Below are 14227 nucleotides of genomic sequence, written 5' to 3'. Positions count from 1 at the left end.
ACAGGATTTGTGGCCTTTGTTCTCCAACAACTCTGCCAAAACTCTGGTCCCCTCTTAGATAAATCTCAAAGAGTGCTGGGAGCCTTCAGTGGGTACAAGAACTCTAGTTTGTATTTGCCATGAATAGCTGCCTTTTTCCTCTGTCCTGCCCAAGCTCACAAACATGACAGTGCCTGTCTTGGACGACTACAGGGTTGTGAGCTACACGATCACAACCCACTCAAGATGACAGCACCTGTTCTCAGACTGCCACGGCCACGCTGTGAAGGGACAGACTTTACCCCTGGAATGACTGCTATCACACAGGCGATCGCCTTGCCCTGGGACTTAAGCACGACTCCATGGAGTCTGGGCCAGGGAACAATATGGTTGAAAGGCGTTTGCTTTATTTAAAAATCATCCCTCTTATCCCTCCCCTCTGGCTTTGGTCCATTCTCCTAGAATCAAGCATGTGTCTTTATTTTCTCTTACCACATTTTTTAGTGAAGATTCTCCAGTTTACCAATTCACCCCCCTTACTCCTAGTCTCCATATGTATTCATTCACTGGTTCATTCATTCATTCACAGCCTATGCTAGACATTGTTGAGGATTCAACAATGACCTGAACAGATACAGTCCTCTCCTCACAGACTGAGTGCCACAAGCAAGTTGTACGGTAGGGAAGCTCAGGATGCTGTGCACACACAGAGGATGGGCACTTATTTGTATCATCAAGGAAAGGTGCTCAGAGGAAAGAAATGGCCTCAAAACTCAAACTTAACAAAAGAGTAGGAACTCAGGCAGTCAGGGCAAAGCAAGAACAAGAGCACAAAGAGAGGGTTGGGGGATGGGAAGAGGAAGGGACGACTCCAGACATAAAGAACATCATATACAAAGCCCCAGAGGTTAGGTAGAACATATCAAATTCCAAAGATAATCCCAGAAGACTCACTTCCACCAAAATTTTAAATTTCTGCTCCAACAGCTTGTAACCACAAGGGCTTGATCTCCTTTTTCTTTGAGAAGGTTTTAAGTAAGGACAGGCTCTTAAGTCAGATGAAAATAGAATTGCCAGATTAATAACAGAATACCTAATTAAATTTAAATTTCAGATAAACAACAACAATTTTGGGGTGTAAATATGTCTCAAATATCACATGGGATATACTTATACTAAAAAGTATTTGCTGTTTATCTGGAATTCAAATGTAACTGCTTGTACTGTATTTTTATTTGCTAAGTCTGGCAACTGTAAATCATGAAAATGACCACATTCACTGGAAAATCAATTGGAAAAAGAAGAGATAAGATTACAAAAGCAGACATCAATGGTAAAAACATAAAAATGCAACTCACAGAGAAAAAGACTACAACAGGCCAAGCAAATTTCCTTGTCTGAATTCTAAATAACTAAAACCCATGAGAAGGCTCTACAACAGCAAGTAGAGGGTTTGTTGCCAGAAGCACTTCATAAGAGCAGGATTGCCGAGAAAGGATCCCTAAAACTGAGTCCCCAGCACCCTAGGAACCATCAGCTCAGGCAATGAACCCGATACCAACAGGAGACCTGCAGTCATTGAAAAACAGGGCCAGCCATCGCTGGATTCCTGGTCACACACAGCCAAGTGGTGACTGCCTCAGGGTTCTTGAGAGTTCTGACGGGTGGAAACACAACTAAATGCATGTGCATTTGTCTTCTGATGTCTCATTATAATGTAGTCCAGTGCCCATATTTCAGATCCAGTCTCAATATGTAGGCCTTACCTCTGTCTCAGCAGGAAATGGTTGATAATCAGCATGTCCTCGGGGAGATGAAAAGTTTACAGCAGCAGAAAACAAGCAAACAAAACAAATGGGGAATAGGGAGGGGAAAGGTTTTCTGCTTTCTTAGTCCTGATCTAAAGAACAGTAGTGTTTGATGAATAAATTAAATAGGAAAGAGGGGAGTCATAAATAAAAATTTCTGGGTCTTTAATGGCTCTGTAGGACTGGCTTTAGGGCTGTGTGTGTGTGTGTGTGTGTGTGTGTGAGAGAGAGAGAGAGAGAGATTAATATGATGGACACAAAAGAATGGAAACAAAATATTCTTATTCTGTCGCAATATCCATAAAATTGTTGACCTGAAGTGGAAATGTACTAAATTTGAGGACAGACAGCAAAATCAATAAATTTCATAAAACTGTAGTGAACACCAGGTGTTGAAAGTCTTACCAAAGCAGACAGCTGCTTCCATCTCTAAGAGACAAGAGAGATATACTCTCTCTGTCTCTCTCTGTCTAGGTCTGTCTCTCTCTCTCTCTCTGTATATATATGATAAAAGACACAAAAACAAGAAGCATTAGAAGTTACAAAGTGCAAATGCACAGCCCCTGTTTTCAAATCAAGATGCACCTTCATGGTCTATTATCCATTTATTCCTCACCTCCAGTCTTCTGCTCCATGCCCCTAAAATTCCACAAGGACCTGTAGGTCTCAGTTCTCCACATTCAATCCTAATCTGAAATTATGGTTTGGAGTCCAGCTTTGAATAGTTCAAATGCCTAAAAGCCTCTCTTCTAATTCCTCACCGCCTTCAATCCATCCTCTCCCCCAATAAACCTAAGTATACTCATCCCCAGCCTTCAGATGGAGACAGCCTCTTCTTTCCAAAAGCAAACAGAACAGTAGGGTGAGTCATGCAAGTTGATCTTCCCATCCAGTTCTTTATATCACATTAAAATAAAAAACAGGTTTTGCTCATAAGTTTCATATTCATAAACTTAAATATATATTATAATTATTTACATTTAAAAAGTTGGATTTTTTCTGGAGATATTCACAAAATATAATTTATAAAAAGGAACGTTAAGCTTTGCTTTTATGCAATAGTGTAAATTAGAGGTGGGCCATGTTAAAAATTATCTCAGATGGACCTTCTAATGAACAAAATTTGCTGCTATGTTTTTAAATAAAATCATCTAATGCAAAGTAAACATAGCCTGAAAATAGGTAGTTATTCCCTATCCTTTTCTGCTTTTTTTTTTAAGAAATAGTTTTCTTATTTCAAAAACATTAACAAAAGTTTGGGAAAACAAAAGCACAAAGAAGAATATTTAAATCACATATAATTCTACCCCTTAGAAGTAACCACCATTAAATAATATGTTGGTAATTAGCCTCCTAGTCTTTGTTTTTTATTTACATGATGTTACTATAAAATGAGATCATCCTGTGTTTATTGTTTAGTAACAACTTTACCAATAAACATATACACAGGCAACATGTTTACATCATTAAAGATATTTCTAAAACACATAGGTAATTTTTAAGCACTGTAAATATTTCATTGCTTAACTTAAGTAGAGATGCATTAAATTTGACAAGTGAAAACACTTGTTATTTTGTGATGTGCCTTAATTTATTTAACCAATCCTCTTCAGTTATTGAGAACTTAGCTGCTTCCCTCCCACATTAGTTCTCTCTCACTTGCTCATGATCTCACTCTCTCACTCTTTCCCCTCCCCTATCAGCAGTAATATATGTAACATCCCTGTAGCTAAACTTTTTGCATATCTATTTCCTTGACATAAATTCCTAGAAATGTAATTGCTGGATCAAAGGGAATTTACTATGATTTCTGAGCCAAATGTTTGTTTTTCTCCTGTTATTTCCTAGTATTAAGCAAGAGCCCCACATGGGTCTTTTCAATGATGCATGCAGTTTACATGCATGTCTCTTCTTGTGCGATTCATTTACAATTTCTAATTCCATCCTACCAAGTGACAGATGTTCAGCACATGTGTGTTTAATTATTTTTTAAAAATAAGAGTCATTGAAATTGTCTTACGCTGACAGCTCCAGCCATTTCTAGTTCATTAAACTATATCATAAAATTAAATCAATTCATAGAAGCAACTTTATATTGTAAAGCCAAGGAGCTAATTCTGTCCAAAGTAATATGGAGAACTGTATTATTCTTAATTCTAAAGCCAATGAACTGCAGGCACACACAACAACATGAGTGAATCTTATAGGCTTTATGTTGAGCAGAAGCTGAACAAAAAAGAGTACATATTTACGATTCCATTTTTGCAAAGTTCAAGAATAAGCAGAACTAATAGAGAGGGATAGAAGTCAAAATAATGTTTACTTCTGAGGAAGGTAAATAGGAAGGATGATATTGACTGGGAAGCAGCCCAAGGGGAGCCATCTTGAGTGTTGGAGATATTTTATCTATTGGTGTGGATGATGGTTACACAGGTATACATAAAAAACTATTAAAATTTCCATGGGGTGCCCAGGTGGCTCAGTCAATTAAGCGTCGGACTCTTGATTTCAGCTCAGGTCATGATCTCAAGGTTGTGAGATCAAGCCCTGCATCAGGCTCCATACTGGGTGTGGAGTCTGTTTGAGATTCTCTCTCTCTCCCTCTGCCCCTCCCCCCACACGAGTTCTCTCTCAAATAATCTTCAAAAAAAAATTTAATTAAAAAACTATTAAAATTTACATATAAAAATTGAACAATACACTTAAAATTTGTGACTTTCATTTCATATACTTTACTGTTATATGTTATACCTCAATTTTTTTAAAACTTAAAAAAATCTAAGTTCTAAATCAATGATTTACATATTACAGATTACGTTTCCTAGGGCTGATATGAAAAAAATACCACAAAGAGAGTGCCTTAAAACAACAGAAATTTATTATCTCGCAGTTTTCGGGGCTGCAAGTTTGAAATCAAAGTGTCAGCAGGGCCATGCTCCCTGTAAACTCTGTAAGGTAATCCTTTCCTCGCCTAGTCCTAGCCTCTGGCAGTTTACCAGCAATCTTTGGCATTCCCTGGCTGATAGATATATCACTCTGATCCTCTGTCTTCACATGACCATGTGCTTATAAGAACACCAGTCATGTTGAACTAAAGGCCCACCCTATTCCTGTATGACCTAATCTTATCTAATTATATCTGCAGTGGCCCTATTTTCAAACAAACTCACATTCTCAGGTACTGGGGGACTAGGACTTCAACATATATTTTGGGAGGATGCAATTCAACCCATAAAATTTCACAATATTCTTTTTAAATTGTCTTTCAAAAACTTAAGTTCTGCACCAGGAACCAAAATGAAGAAAATGGTATCTGGCAGGGTTTATATGAGAGTTGGCAGTGAACAGACTGCATTTGCAAGGAGATTCCTCAGGAAAGCCTCAGTTAGGACTACAGATTTGTTCTTAGTTTCCAGAGTATATATCAGAGGGAGGAAGTATAATTACTTGTAAATAATTACCCAAGGGGAATTTGAAGATATCAAGAGAGAGCTCACATAAGTACTAACACAGTGTATGTAGCACTTTTGACATTTTAAGATATGTTATGCTCATTGTTTTCCTGCATCAGCCAGCTGGCTGCCCCAAAGGAAGTTTTTGTGGGACAGAAAACAGAATCAAACAAAGCAAAATCCATAAATGAGCCTCTCTGGATTTTGTGTTTTAGACTGAGGAGAAGATTAGATGTGCAGACATAACATTTGGACAAAAATTTGGAGGCGAATCTCACCCCTGCCCCTTAGATGTGAGAATGATTCTTTCAGCCTTGGGATATAAGAAAAAGAGAAAGGGAGCCTACTTTCTGATTCCTAGGAGAGCCAATGGGATTGGGAGTGTGGTTGTCAGATGCCAGAGAAGGAATACTACAGCAGAAAAGACCATGGACATCCTCACAGATATTTCTCTGCCCTAGGTGAGGTATAGCATCAGCAGAGAGAGCTTCAGGGTCCTGGGGCCATGTGGAAAGTCAAAGGTCACCTCACTAGAGACCTACAAAAGCCAAGGACCACATGGGCCCCTTACCCAACACACAGAAAAAAAAAGTGATTCATTAAATTGATAATGAAATCCAACATTGTTTATCTCCATTTAGAAGACATTTAACATAAATAAATGCACAAATCAGAAAAATATATCCCTTGTCAGATCACACACTGCGATTTTTGGTTCAGGTATCATGGTCACCTAAAAAATCCAGCAAAAGGGGAAAATATTAAATGGTTCTAAATTCACCAAGAGGGACAGGAACTAAAATTGGATTTAAGCTGAAACCTGGAACCAATGATTTGGCTTTTATTAACTGCTCAGTTCAGATCTAAAGAAGAAGAAACAAGAAGTATTTGACATGCTGTCCAGCATATAAGAGTGCAAAGGGAACTCAGACCAACAATGATTGGTTAAGTCTTGTCCACAAAAATCAATATGGAAGAAGAAAGCAACAGATGGGAAGCAAGGAGAGATGCTGTGAGAAGCATTTCAATGAGTAGCAGGTCATGTCTTGCTACTTCTCTTAAATCCATCTGCCAACATTAACCATGCATGGTTCCTCAGCTGTAAAAAAATGCATTCCACTAACAGAATGACTTTTAGAAGAATGTTGATTGAAAGTAGGCATATTTATACATACCTATACAAGATTATGCTATCTTTAGCAGACAGAACTTGTCTGTATCCATTTGGTTTGTTCATTATTAAGTAGTTCTACCTACCCATTGTAGCACCACTGAATATTTCTGCCTTCCACCTGACCTCGTAGATGACTATGATTCCTGAACCAAAATTTGGAAAATCTGATCTGACAAAGAAGCTTTCTTCTGATTTGTGACTTTAATATATATGTTATATATATTATAATTTATAGGAATAATATATATATTCCTACAAATGAGGAACAATTATGTCAGATTTGGCTAGAAATTTAATGAATGATTTTTTGAAAAGAATAAAATTACATGAAATTGAGTCTCGGCTAGAAAACCCAGGACATATGGTCATCATACGAGGAAAACTGAGCTTTGTAGAGGAGGGAGCAGCCGTCATCTGGAAACTGTCCCTTGCTTCTGGCAGCACAGGAATTTGCCTCAGGAAAATTGATCACCCTGTGAGCACAGGGCCCAGCTCAGCATCCTGCGCCAAGGAAGACCTAACTATATCATCTGGTGATGATAATGAGAAAAGAAGGATTCCACAGGCTGAAGCAGAGCATTTACTGGGATCCGGTTCCCTTCGACTGCATTCAGATAGCCCCAGATCTGCTGTCAGCAGCTCCCTACGTGCTTCTTTCCACCCCTAAGTATACTCGTGTTGTTCTATGGAAGTCTGAGGTTTCTTTCCAACAGACCTAACCACGAGATGGCCTTTTCTGCGTGTTTGCCAATTCTGTTAGTTACATCTTGTCCCTTGCTTCTCAAATTAATTCATCAGCAAATGAACATTTTGGCCAGAGCAAAAAGAGTAAATATTTCCATTTCTAAAACAGTAGAAATCATCACAGAAAATAAACATTATTTCCATTCATTGATTACCCTCCACCATGTACCTATGCATTGACTTTTATTTTATTTTTTTTATTATTTAAATTCAATAACCAACATATAGTATTTGACTTTTAAAATAAATAAGCTGATTTCTTGGTTGAGGATAACAGTATAACACTTCATAAATCATGAAAAAATAATGGAAATTTATCATTTTGGTGCTATCCAGGAGACATGACAACATCTAATAAAATAGCCTCTTGTATGGATGAGGAACTTGAGTCACAAAGAGCTTAAGGCAGCAGGTCTCAAACTTGAACGTACATGAGAATCACAGACACGTTGACATCAGGACCTATTGACAAATGAAACTCGACTCCAGCGTCAAGACTGTTTCAGAGGGTCTGGATGGAAGGGCCAGGAATCTGCTTGCAGGAGAGTATTACCTACATATCTAACAGCCACCCCACATGATTCTGATGCACGTAGTATCTAGAATGCACTACGAAAATATATTGAAATCATCCCCAGGGTCACACAGAAATGGCAGAGTCTCAGCTTAGACTTTGAGGACTATGTTGAGAGGCAAGGAAGGTGTCATGACCCTTGGGACTGATGCTCACTCCTCTGCCCTGTTTTTCACTGTCAGACTGCCCTCACATTTGTGTGAAGCCATCTAGGCTAATGATTATATTGGGATTAAAATCTGAATGGCACATTGCAAAATATTCCTCACCATTACATACCTCACCATTCTTAGATCCCCATAATAAATATTAGGTACCTTTATTACCTTAATTTCACAAAAGATTAAAATGAGGCTCAAAATAGTTAATTAGTCCAAAATCACACAGCAAGAAAGTACTACGGCCATACACAAACCCACATTTTAGGCATATAACCCTACTGCTTCCCTGAAGGGGCCAAATGCAATGGATCAGGTTTTCCTACTTGAAATTTTGCCACCATCAAGTTCATCCAATTCCTTTCCTCGTCCTTCCATCAGTCAGTGAGTGGTATTTATTTGGCACCCACTGTGTGCAGAAGGTCAGATACAGGAACTAAAACAAAGTCCACAATTGTTTTTACAGGAGTTCAGGATACTCTCGGGCCTTAGCATACTTTTCATTTGTATCACTTTGCTTTTTCACTTCTTCAGGAGCACATCTGGACTTCTGAATAGTGTTAACAGTGGGTTACAATAAAACATTTTCCAAATTGCTTCCTGATTTGTATTCAGTTTTTAAAGCCCAACATGGTTTGGGATGCTATCTAACTCATTCTAAAAGAAGAACCAGGCATTCTCTTGAAAATAGAACTTTCACTTATAATTGAAACCCCATCGCAAAATTCAAAGCCTTTTCAACTGAGTATTGAATGACCTCAAACTAGAAAAAAAATATTGCATACCCTGAGGCACAAACACCCTCTCCAGAGCCCATCCTGCTACCATCGCCCACCATCCCAGTACCACCCTTGTCTAGTCAGTATAAAAGAATTGGTGGGAGGGAGTGAGGATTTTCCAGAAGTCTGTGGAGAGTGTTTTGGCTTTTCCCACCCCTCCATGACAGGGAGGGGCAGTATGGCTAAAAGAGAATGCTTTGTAATATGAAGATTTACCCCAGCAGTCCTCACACTGTGGACACCAGGCTGTCTCCCAAACACTATCAGGGGGTTCACAAGGTCAAACTCATTTCATAAAAATCCTAAGACATTAGTTGCCTTCTGACTGTTGGTATTTCCACTGATGATGCAAAAGTGAAAGAGTAAAAGTAAAAGAGATTAAAACCACTAGACCCTTCACACAAATGAAGATAGTGACACCAAACTTACTAGTAGTGGTGTATTCTTTACCTCCATACACTCACAGGAAGGGAAAAAAGGGTTCACATAAGACTGTCCTTGATGGAGTAAAAATTAGTAATTTTACTACATCTTGTTGCTTGACTACATGTCTTTTTAATATTCTACAAGAAAATGAATAGAAATACAGTTAAGCATTTTAGCTGCCCCATACTCAAGTACGTTATCTTCAGGAAAAATACTTGTGTGATTGACTTGTGAGCTGAATTAGCTGCTTTTTCATGGAATACTGTATTAGTTTCCTATTGCTGCTATAACAAAATATCACAAACTTGGTGTCTTAAACAACACAAATTTAATATCATATTTCCAGAGAACAGTAGTCTGACACAGATCACCCTGGGCTAAAATTAAGGTGTTAGCAGTAAGTTCTTTCTGGAAGCTCTAAGGAAAAGAAATCCTTTTTTTTTTTTCCTTTTCCAGCTTCTAGAATCCATCTGCATTCTGTGGTTTGTAGCTTTTTCCTCTATTTTCAAAACTACAAGGATAGCATCTTCAAATCTCCTGCCTCTTTCTGTTACTTAAAGGAACTTTGTGATTACACTGGGCCCACCCTGATAATTCAGGATAATATCCCTATCTTAAAATCCTTAATCACATCTTCAATGTCTCTTTTGCCATGTAAAGTAGTAGAGTCACAGGTTCCAGGGATTAGGACATCTGGAGGGGGGGGCATTATTCTACTTCCTACTGACACCATTTTTACTTAAAAGAATGAATAACAAAAAATTTAAAAATAAAAATAAAAGAATGAATAACAGACAAACTATGATTATTCAGACTTGGGTATTTGGCAGGTATTTTCTTTTTTTTTTTTTTTAAGATTTTATTTATTTGACAGAGAGAGACACAGCGAGAGAGGGAACACAAGCAGGAGTGGGAGAGGGAGAAGCAGGCTTCCCGCTGAGCAGGGAGCCCGATGCGGGGCTCGATCCCAGGACTCTGGGATCATGACCTGAGCCGAAGGCAGACACCTAACGACCTGAGCCGAAGGCAGACACCTAACGACTGAGCCACCCAGTCGCCCCTTGTCAGGTATTTTCTTAAAATCAACAAAGTCAGGGCACCTGGGTGGCTCAGTCGTTAGGTGTCTGCCTTCGGCTCAGGTCATAATCCCAGGGTCCTGGAATCGAGCCCCACATCCGGCTCCCTGCTCAGCGGGAAGCCTGCTTCTCCCTCTCCCACTCCTGCTTGTGTTCCCTCTCTCGCTGTGTCTCTCTCTGTCAAAAAATAAATAAAAATCTTTTTTAAAAAGTCAGTAAAGTAAGCCCACCACTTCTAGGAAAATAGCTCATAGTATTTTTTACCAAAGATAAAATACAAGTAAAAATTAGAATGTTGGAAGACTTGTGTCTACTACAATGAACTTAACAGTGTCTCAATATTTAAGGACTTTTCTAATAAAATTGGTGGTGTGATTTTTTTTTTCACATTGAATAATGAAACATGTCCATCTTTGGAAGATCTGATTAGCTAAGTGAACCAATATTTTTCCCAAGACCACTGCATGCTATTACAAAATCACTCATAGGTAAATAACTATTCAATGTACAAGAAGTATAATTGGATTTTAATGCAGAGTATGAAAAGTTTGCTGGGGTTTTTTTTAAGATTTTATTTATTTGAGAGAGAGAGAGAGCATGGGCAAGGGGAAAGGCAGAGGGAGAGGGAGAAGCAGGCTCCCCGCTGAGCAAAGAGCCCGATGGGAGACTTGATCCCAGGACCCTGGGATCATGACCTGAGCTGAAGGCAGACGCTTAACTGACTGAGCCACCCAGACACCCTAAAAAGTTTGTTGATATGATTTTAAATTCCACATTACAACCAACCTTTAAGAAACTACCACTTTCAAATTTTAGTGTAGTATTAAGGACTACTCACAATTACCTGAAGAAGCCATTAAAATACATCTCCTTTTCCCACTGTGTATCTACATTATGCCAGATTTTCTTTGTATGTCTCAATTTAAAAAAAAAAATCACAACAAATTAAATACAGAATAAGATTTTAGAATCCAGTTATCTATTAAGCTAGGCGTTAAAGATATTTCCAAAAATAAAAAATAAGGCTATTCTTCTTACTGACATTTGTTTGGGAAAATAGTTATTTTTCATTAAAAATAATTGATTAAATTGACGTGTAATGGGTTTGTTATTGTTATTTTTTTTAGAGATTTTATACCTACCAGAACGGAAACAGAAATGAAAAGATGATAGAGTAGAATAGAGAAACAGTGAACAATTTTAAGTAACCCTGAGAAATGAAATTTGAACAATCTTCTCAATGGCCTGTCCCCAGTGAGAGGGGATCTGAGCACAAAGCCAACTGAAGGGGATTGAAGAGGTGTAGACAGGACACTGTGCAATAGGTGTCCCCCTACCAGTCCCTGGGAGAACCCAGTCAGGTTTCCCATGAAGACACCAGTCCTTGCGACACCTGCCACAGAGAAGGCATCAGCATTTATTCAGGGTTAGCTAGAAAGGTAAGGACAATCAACACAGTGTGACATCTGTTCCTTTCCTTCTCTTTTACCAGGGCCCCGATCCCTGATAAAAGGGTGGGAGAAATAAGGACTCCAATATTGTGAGGCATGGAAGTATTCTCATTCAAGCAGATGAGTCTTTGAAGCCACTTCGGCTAATTTTTCTTACTAATCCACAGCTTCTGGGATTTCTCAAGAGTTACACAGAAAGAGACTTCTCAAGTGATAATATTTAGTAGTGTCTCCCTGGAGCATCCTATTGAAAAGGATTCTGAAGCCACACCTCGGCTTTGTTTGAAAAAGTCTGGTAATTCATTAGTAATGGTCATAGGAGAGGAGAGTGGTAGGATTTATCCTTCATATTTCTTACCCTGATGTAATCCTTTGACCTTAGCCCCAGATGCTGCTCTTGAGGGAAGCTAAACCACTTGTAAACCCTCCAACTGAAAACTTTGACCCTTCATCCTTGCCCCACTTCCTGACCAATTCAGCTTCTGGTCCAAATTTCTCACTTGGTGATAATATTTAACTCCTAGTGACCCAGAGATATTGTACCATCCAACAAGCACTACTGGTTCCAAATTCAAGGGCAACAATTGCCCCTTTACAGTTGTGCTTTAGGCTAATTCTTCAGCATGTTCTGAATACCCAGACCCAAAAAGGAGATGGCAGAGGTGGACTTAATTTCCCCAGAGCAGTGCTATACAAACATTTCCACCCCTAGTGACCAAGGAGCATTAATTTTTTACCTCCAAGGCTCTGATCATATCACCACCAGCAGTATCATAGTTAACATTTGTGGGTTTACTATGTGTCAGATATTAAGCTAAGCACCTTTAATGTTCACCTTTAATGCCACAGTTCATAGAAGAGGAAACTGAAGGGTAAAGAGGTTAAGTAACTTGTCTAGGTTTTTGTTTGTTTCTTTTTTTTTAAGATTTTATTTATTTATTTATTTGAGAGAGAGAAAGGATGAGTGAAGGGAGGAAGAGAGGGGAAGGGAGGGGCAGAGGGGGAAGGAGAGGGACTAGCCCACTCCACACTGAATACAGAGGCCCAGGCAGGGCTCCAGCTCACGACCCTGAGATCCTGACCCTGGGATCATGGCTTGAGCTGAAATCAGGACCTGGATGCTCAACCGACTGAGCCACCCAGGCACCCCAGTAACTTGCCAAGGCTTAACGAGGTTTTAAGTGGTTCACCTGAGCTCAGAGATTGCACTCTAAATATTACATTTTATTGCTTACGTCTTGAAAATAACAGCCAGGCACAATAGTGTCCTATGTTTTTAAATCATACAGATTACATTATCTACTCTACAATAAATCTGGGTGTTTTAATATGAAACTTATATTATTTCCCAAACATCTTAGTAATGTTGGTACTCCCATCAGGACATGACATATTTATCCTGAGGCTCAATATTCCTCCTGAGATGCCGGTACAGTGTGAGAGAAAGAGCAGCAGGGCATTTGATTTTGCTCTACCTATATCTGATGATAAAGTGTGTGAACTCAGAAAGATGATGTTATCCTCCACGCATTCAACCTACATATGAGACTATGAACAATAGGGCGGAGGGCTCAAAAAAGAAAAAGGGGCTAGGATACTCTAGGTAAAAAGAAATAGAAAAAAAATTTTTTTCATTTGAATACTAGATATGCAGATTTTTTTAAAGATTTATTTATTTTGAGAAAGAGAGAGCAGGGGAGGGTCAGAGGGAGAGGGAGAGAGAATCCTCAAACAACTCCTTGCTGAGTGCGGAGCCTGATGTGGGGCTCGATCCCAGGATGCTGAGATCATGACCTGAGCCAAAATCAAGAGTCCTCAGCTTAACCGACTGAGCCATCCAGGCACCCCTAAATAATAGATATGCAGGTGGACAGCATTTGAAAATTACTCCACTTTTCTTACAGGGAAAAAAGAGGAAATAGTCATCCTTAGTAATAAAAAGCCCATTAAGTCAGTTCTATAAAAATGGTCATGAAAGTAAATAAGGTTTTACGCTCCAGGCTCTACTTCTTATTCCTTAGTCCAAGAACCCAGAGCCTTTGTCCTGTCATCTATCCTAACATCAGTGACACATGTTTCACATCTAAGTACTTGGAGGTAAAAGTTTTACCTCATCTCAATCCTCATACGCCCAAACTTATAAGGTTAATAGCAACAAAGCATTGTGTAGTGAGCCACACATAATTATAAGCATAAAATAACACACAGCATATGTCAGCAATATATCCTATACTGAGGCCAAATTTCCTAAAGGTCAGTTCTCTAGGGATAGAATTATACCGTATCTATCACATAATGCAACATTGCATACTTACAGTTATGTGTCATCCCTTAAGGCATGTGATGTTAATCTTCAGTATTTGATGAGTAACTTTCTGAAATGTATATAATTAATCCTCAACATATTATGTGTTAGAAACTTGGCCAATATAAAGCTAAAACCTTTACTCAGCTTTAGCCAGTGACATTCTATAGACAAAAATAATCAAATCAACTAACAAACCAGAATAGCAGTTGTTTTTCTTTTTCTATATTCGGGAGTGCGGGAATGTTGTCCCATGAACAGAGGTGGTATTTTGACTGTCGTACCAGCAGCATATTGTCTT

Source organism: Leptonychotes weddellii, chromosome 1 (assembly GCF_054177405.1).
Source record: "Leptonychotes weddellii isolate Sample4059 chromosome 1, ASM5417740v2, whole genome shotgun sequence".
Lineage (NCBI taxonomy): Eukaryota > Metazoa > Chordata > Mammalia > Carnivora > Phocidae > Leptonychotes > Leptonychotes weddellii.
The sequence above is the reverse complement of the archived record's forward strand: the minus strand, read 5'-3'. Positions refer to the sequence as shown.